The sequence below is a fragment of the Palaemon carinicauda genome, chromosome 43 (assembly GCF_036898095.1).
Source record: "Palaemon carinicauda isolate YSFRI2023 chromosome 43, ASM3689809v2, whole genome shotgun sequence".
Classification (NCBI taxonomy): Eukaryota; Metazoa; Arthropoda; class Malacostraca; order Decapoda; family Palaemonidae; genus Palaemon; species Palaemon carinicauda.
In genome coordinates this window covers 1,285,348-1,292,847 of record NC_090767.1, presented here as the reverse complement: position 1 = coordinate 1,292,847, position 7,500 = coordinate 1,285,348, and the positions used below count along the sequence as shown (strand labels likewise).

At 34.9% G+C, this 7,500-nt stretch overlaps 2 long non-coding RNA genes across 5 annotated transcripts in view; both read right to left on the bottom strand.

Moving 5' to 3' along the window:
• LOC137634030 (uncharacterized) overlaps window positions 1–675 on the bottom strand; it is a 46,470-nt gene extending 45,795 nt beyond the window's left edge. For all 3 annotated transcript variants that reach the window (XR_011042432.1, XR_011042431.1, XR_011042430.1), the window contains exon 1: window positions 627–675. This is a non-coding gene — a long non-coding RNA (uncharacterized lncRNA). The remainder of the gene's footprint in view (window positions 1–626) is intronic.
• The window catches only part of LOC137634029 (uncharacterized), an 8,766-nt gene continuing 1,932 nt past the window's right edge, over window positions 667–7,500 (bottom strand). For both annotated transcript variants that reach the window (XR_011042428.1, XR_011042429.1), the window contains exons 3-4: window positions 2,089–2,148; window positions 667–721 (exon numbers count right to left, since the gene is read on the bottom strand). This is a non-coding gene — a long non-coding RNA (uncharacterized lncRNA). The remainder of the gene's footprint in view (window positions 722–2,088; window positions 2,149–7,500) is intronic.

The window sequence follows — 7,500 nt, the reverse complement described above, 5'->3', positions numbered from 1 at the left end:
AGAGGTCCCCTTTTTGTTTTTGTTTCTTTGTTGATGTCGGCTACCCCCCAAAATTGGAGGAAGTGCCATGGTATATGTATGTATGTATATATGACTTGTTCTAAAGCTCGCAAAAAGTTCAAGGAAAAAACACATATGAAAGTGAGGGACTAGCCGATGATTAGAATTGAGTATATCGTGTTAAAATATATGGATTTATCAAAACTTTTAATGTCACGCAGTCACATTTCCCATAAACCGCAAGTAACTGAATAACTCATCACTGACCCCATACTGTTGAAACTAATCTATTGATTAAAGTACATAATTTTTTTCATTATCTTGCTTTGATTCACTATTTGCCAATCCAATGTATTGATGTTGAAGTACAGTGCAAAGTAGTTCTATATAAACCCAGCTTACTGAAAAAAAAAAAAAACACATGTATTGTGGGGCACGGAAAAAACACCAGGGTGTAATTGATGATTTGTTTTTAAAACTCACTGGTTTCTATACCAGATCAAGGTAGAGTTAGTGGAGAAAACACCTGGATATAAGGCACAGGGAGACTCAACCGATAATATATATAAAAAAAGCAAGTCACATACTAGGATTATCACCACAAATTTCCATTTACCGAGCCTTACTTAGAGAGAGTGTAAGAGTTCATGGAATCTGATTTCTTTTGTTGGTTCAAGGAAGCAAATATTTCCCAAACGCTGGAGGACCAGCAATGTCAGACCTGAAAAAATTTAGTCATAAAGAATATGTCTTTCATGTTTATTAATAAACTTGATCTATTGTCAAACAGACCAGAGGTATATACGTAATATTTTTATTATAATTCAGAACTTTTTCTTTAAAAGAGATTAGGAGAATTCATTTCATAGTTTAAGAACTAAAATAAAGGGAAATCCATCATATATTCCCTTTTTTTGTAAGTTATGCTTTGAATACATTGTGTTCAAATAAGCTCACATAACTTAAAACCTAAGAGAAAATCTGTGATGGCTGTTCTGAAATATTTATGCAATCTTAGAGCACAGAATTTATATATTTGAATGAGGATAGCTATCTGGAACATGACTGAAAACTGTTTTTTTTTCAAGCTTCTGTATTCGAAATAAAAAAGATTGGTTTCACTAAGATTGAAAATTTATTTAATTTATTTTAAATGTATCTTTTAAGACGTCTAAAAGTAACCTCTGGCCTCAGATATCATGTTTATGAAAGTCTCATTGAAAAGAAGGATGTCATAAAGAAATATGTATAGAAAGACTGTGAGTTCCGATGGCTTATGATGATCCTATCACAGAAAGCGTTTTCCTCACAGGTCCGACGTATCAATCTAATGAAAAGATATATGACTAGTTGAGCTTCAAAATTTACTGTAGAGAATGCAATATATAAGGCCTAAATTGGAGTGAGAATAGATAGGCCTGGGTATACAGTTGAAAGAAAATTACAGTTAGAAAAAAAATTAAGCTCATATGGATTGACAAAACCAATGAACAAAAAAAGGTTTGAAAGATGGTGAGGTCAATCTTTCAGTAGGCTGAAGCTATTGCAACGGATATTTGATATGGAACATAAGGAGTGTGGCTAACTTACCTTGATGATATAACACAGACTACATCCATTATGCCTTATCATATGAATGCACCTGGTCACGATTTTCAACCTCATATAAAGTACCTAAACTGTACAGATTTGTCCAATTCAGTTAAGATCCATCAGAGACTCTTTTATATCTAAAAAGGGAACTCTTCGTGGATTATCTTTAGTTAAATCTTTTAATAGTGATGATCTTCCCACAGGAAGTTTTACTTCTTTTAAAGAATTATCAGCTAAACCAACATTTTACCAGTCACACATGTGTTCTGACAGAACAAATGATTTTAAGAATACATCTATTCTGGATCAAACCAGAGTACTACAACTAAGACGGAGTGAGTTGCTTGTAAGGTTACTTTGCTAAAGTGTTGCTTCAACCTCATAACCTCTCATAGTTTACTGATGATTGCATAATATTTCCATAATCTACAAATGCTTTTAATACAACGGTAATGGCCAATATATCAAATAATGCAGAAAGATGGGACTACTTACATAATTAAGTTGAAGTATACCCTATATGTTGTAGGAAAGTCTCTACTGTCATTGAATGCCCTGGAAGATACAGAAACTTTAGGACTAAATTACAATATAAACATGTACAACCGCACAAAGTGGCTACAACATATAACCGGTAGGACGGAGGTCAAGATGGATAACATTAAAATATCAATGGAGTTTTCTTGTTGGCATTTCAGGTTTATATGTGAAGTTCTCTGTGATGGATGTTGTATAACATACTTCCCAGAAAAAGGATTTTACTCCTGATATGCTATGTTAATCCTAACTAAAGATGGCCAAATAAGATTTGAGGAATTTAAGAATATTTTTTTTTAAATAATATTATGGAATTAGCAAACAATCCTGCTTTTTAGCAGACAATCAATGAAAGCTGACAACCACAGAGCAAAACTAGTTGTCACAGAAGAATGGAGAAATTTCTTTGCTAAAGCCTTAATGTCAGATGGTCACACCAAGTAAACAAATTCACAAAGGTATAGAAAAAATCTAGATTTAAAAGCATTTTTTCCCTTATAACTATACCAGAATGAAATCTAGACAAGGAAAACCAGTGGGGATTGTAATAAGAGGAATCTAACTTGTTTGGTTGGTGATGATTTAAAGCAAGTAAAGAAAAAGAAAACAAGGTATTCTGAGAGAGAGAGAGAGAGAGAGAGAGAGAGAGAGAGAGAGAGAGAGAGAGAGAGAGAGAGAGAGAGGCATTCAATCACTATCCTCCGAGTGCCTGACATTATCAAGTCAACGTCATTTGGTTGTGTATGGCAATAATCCTCTTAAGTCATTTATTGAGTGAAAACAGAAAAATACAATAGTGCTTGATCTACAGCTGAGACAAAAACTACCACAGGGTTACCAACCTTATTTCCAGTGATGATACAGTACCAAGCAAATAGTAACTCCTACTTCTATAGAATGGATTCAATAGCTATTTTATATCTGAAGAGGGGAAGAAACCACTGAATATGAACACAACAAAAACCCCATTAATCTTTCTTAAAGTTGTATGGAATGAATTACAACCAGTCGATTATCATCTAACATATAGAACACACCAATTAAAACAAACCATTATGCTTGCCAACATGTGAACATGGAGAAATTTAAGTCTCTCATAAAAAATATATTCTGTTACCTTTACTTTATCTGAAAAAGCAGGCTAGTAATTTGCTATATTATAATGCTTCTCTGGAGATTATGATTCTTATTAGCAGATGCTGTTTTGCCTCTCTTCAGCCAATCAGACATACCAGCTGGGAATAAGTTTTCATTGGCAGTGCTTCTCAAACATATTTGAATACTCAATAGATCGGTGCAAGTAATAGTTCATGAATATAAAAAGAAAAATAAATTACAATAATATATCACTCAATGTAGTGATCCTAGCTAGAGAATAATAGACCCAAGCTGCAGTCATCAAGATGTTAGAAATGGGCTTCAGTCAGAGAGATATAGGTAGTAGTGCAGAAAAAACAGTATTAACACAAAGAACATCGTTCTATGGTGGTTTTTACAACATATCATAATTTTTATTATTATTATTATTATTATTATTATTATTATTATTATTATTATTATTATTATCTTTCAGTAGTAGTAGTAGTAGTAGTAGTAGTAGTAGTAGTAGTAGTAGTGGTGGTAGTAGTAGTAGTAGTTGTTGTGTTAATATTACAAGCTAAGCTACAACCCAAGTTTGAGAAAGCAAGATGCTATAACCCCAAGGGCCCTAACCGGGAAAAATAGCCCAATGAAGAAGAGTAATAAGGAAATAAAGTAACGATATAAGAAATAATGAACAATTGAAATAGAATCGTTCTGAAACTTTAAAAATATTTAAAAAAAAATATTTCATATAATCACTATAAAAGAACTTATGTCAGGCTGTTCAACATAAAAACGTTAGCAGCTGCAACTTTGAACTTTTTTAGTTCTACTGACTCAGCTACCCAAATTGGGATATCATCCCCTAGCCTGATCACAGCTGAAATAAAACTTCTAGAGTACTGTATAGTATTGAGCTTCATAACTGAGAAGGCCTGACTATGAGAATTAACTGCATGCATATAATTATAAACAAAATGGAAATGTCGCGGGAGGACCAGAATGTAAAAGATTGTCAGAATTATAAAAAATCTTATGCAACATACATAATGAACTAATTTAAAAATGGCGCCAAAGATTATTACTATCTAGATAAAGAATAAGGGATTTAAGTCTCTGTCCAACAAATTAAGACGAGAAGCAGCATCTGAAGACCAAACAGGAGAACAATACTCAAAACAAGGTAGAATGAAAGAATTAAAACACTTCTTCAGAATAGATTGATCACCAAAAATCTTTAAACACTTTTCCAATAAGCGATCTTTTTTTTCCTCTTCTTACGTTTCAAGAAGACATAGACCTAATGTGTTTCTCAAAAGTTGATTTGCTGTCGAGATCCACACCTAAAATTTAAAGAGTCACACAAAGTCAAAGAAACATTATCAATGCTGAGATCCGGATGTTGTGGAGTCACTGTCTTTGACCTCCTTACAATCATACTATGACTTCTGTCAGGATTCAACTACATGCTCCATAATTTGCAACATGCACTAATTTTGGCTAGATGTCTATTAAGGGATTCTGATGCAAAGAGTGTAGCATCTTCCTTATATGCAACAATCTTGTTATCTAGGTCAAACCCCATTTCATGTGTATATAGTATGAAAAGTAATGGGCCAAGAACACTAACATGAGGAACTCCAGATATCACAATCCTATACTCACTATGGTGCCCATCAACAACTCTTTGCGATCTATCTCTTAACAATTCAGTAATGATGCTAAGAAACGACCCACCGGCTCACAACTGTTTGATTTTGAAAACAAGGTCCTCATGATCAACACGGTCAAAGGCAGCACTAATATCAAGGCTAATAATACAAACTTCTTGACCACAATCAAGGAATTTCTGGATTGTAAGAAGGGCATCACATGTTCCATGGCATTTACGAAATCCAAATTGCAAAATAGGAAACAGGTGATTGCCTTCAGCAAACCTTATAAGACACTTTGCTTACAGACGTTAAAAAACTTTAGATACTATGGGGGTTATGAAAACTGGGCGGTAATCAGTTGGAGTTGAGCTACCACTAACTAATTTACATACTGGAATAACATTACCAATTCTCCAACAAGTGCGAAAAGCTTCACTTCTTGCTAACATGCACAAAATAACAAATATCTTTGGAACTAAGAGATCTGCAGTCTTTATATAAAAAAAAGGAAACATATCATTTGGGTCTACACCTCCGTATGCATTAAGGTCCAATAACAGAGCTTTAATTTCACGACATCAAAAAGCTAGACTAGTTACCTTAGCCACAGGAAAACAAGAATGAGGAAGCTCAAGTGTCTCATTACTCTGCTTACTGTCTAACACATCTACCAAAACGGTTGTCTTTTCCTTTAGACAAAGAGTGGCAGAACCATCCAATTTAAATAAAGGAGGAACTGTTGCATCGCCTCTAAACAGTGCAAATTTAAGGTTAGTCCACCATTTATGGTCCTATATCGTACCAGAAAGGGTTCCTTTTATTGTTAAATTTTATTCATTTTTAGTTGAAGCATAAATACTCGGAGCAAAAGCTCTTAGCTGAGTATAGTTATTCCAGGTCAAGTCTTATCTTTTACCCTTAGAAAGATGATGGGCCTTCTGCTTCTCCAAATAAGCACGTCTGCAATCATCATTGAACCATGGTTTTTCCTTAATTCGGTACCTTACCACACGAGAAGGGATACGCCTATCAATTATGTTGACTAGATTCTCATTAAAAGGTGCAACAGGATTAACCCTACTATACAATTGAGATCATTTCAAGCCCAGAAAATCATGCAAGATCCCAATCCAGTCTGCCTGAGATTTCATATAAATCTTACATGACTCTGATACATCAGGAACAGGCTGCTCAGTCTTCACTACTAATGAAATGAAGGCATGAGTAGATGTCCCAACTGGAGAACCCTCCTTAATTGTTATATCGCCAGGACAGTTGGTGTATAGGAGGTCTTAGCAGTTACCGTTACCAGACCTGAGAGTAACTTCAATTATGATTTGCCCACAGCTTGATTCAGAGGCTAAGTCTAAATCTCTTAAGCCATGGTGATCGAAAGGAGAATCAGAATTTAACCACTCCCTATGGTGGTCATTAAAATTACCAACAAATACAAAAAAGGCCTTTCTATCATCATCTTTTATCCTAGCCACATTGGAAAGAAGACAACCGAAGATAGGATCATCAGTATGTGGATGGTAGTAGATCGAACACAAATAGAAGTTATTTTGCCTGCCACAAACTTTTGTTACCTGAATCTCATGACATCCACATTCATAGCAGGACTTATGAGAAGCAGGGTACTCAGTCCTAATATACACCGCAATCCAACTGGTTCTAGGAATGGCATCGCATTTTAACATTATTGGCTTCATAAAACCAGTTATAAGGAGCTCATATGAGTGCCTCGTATTAGAAATAAAGGTTTCTGAGCCCAAAATAGTATCATACTGTCTGGACGCAACAGTAAGGTCTTGAATATTTGCCTGAAGACCACGAATATTGACGAAATCTAGGACGTATTAGTCCCGGATTTGGCTCGATGTCTCCGGACAGAAGAGGAATTAATGGTGATGAAAAAGTATATATCAATCTAAATAACTAAATTAACAAGAATGATAACAAAAACAATCTGCTTCAAGCAAATATTGATAAAGTGATTGATCAAACACATAGACTATAAAAAAAGGAGTTGGAAAAACTGGTCAACTTTGAGGCAAGGCTAAACAACCTCCAAGAAAAGCAACTTAAACGGAAGTGAGGACAGTCAGGACGGTTTTTGAGAAGAAGAAAAAGAATAGGATAAGGAAAAGACCTCTTGATAAACAACCAGGCACCCATGGCCTTTCTATTAAGCCAGCCCAACACACTATTTAAAAAAAAAAGAAAAGATGATTAAGTAAGAAATTGAATAAAAATAAGATAGAATTGTGTGCCTGAGTGTACTCTCAAGCAAGACAACTCTAACCCAAGACAGTGGAAGACCATGGTAGAGAGGCTAGTTTTTTCTACCCTTACCAAGCGGAAAGTAGCCACTGGACAATTACAGTACAGTAATTAGCTCCTTGAGCGAAGAGGAAGTGTTTGGTAATTTCAGTTTTATCAGGTGTATGAAGAGTGACGAAAATATGTAAATAATAATCCAGAATATTCGGTGTATTTGTAGGCAAAGAAAAATGAGCCGTAATTAGAGACAGGGATCCAATATATTACTGTCTGGCAGTCAATGGATCCAATAACTCTCTAGCGGTAGAATCTCAACAGGTTGCTGGTGCACTGGCCAACCTACAATCTA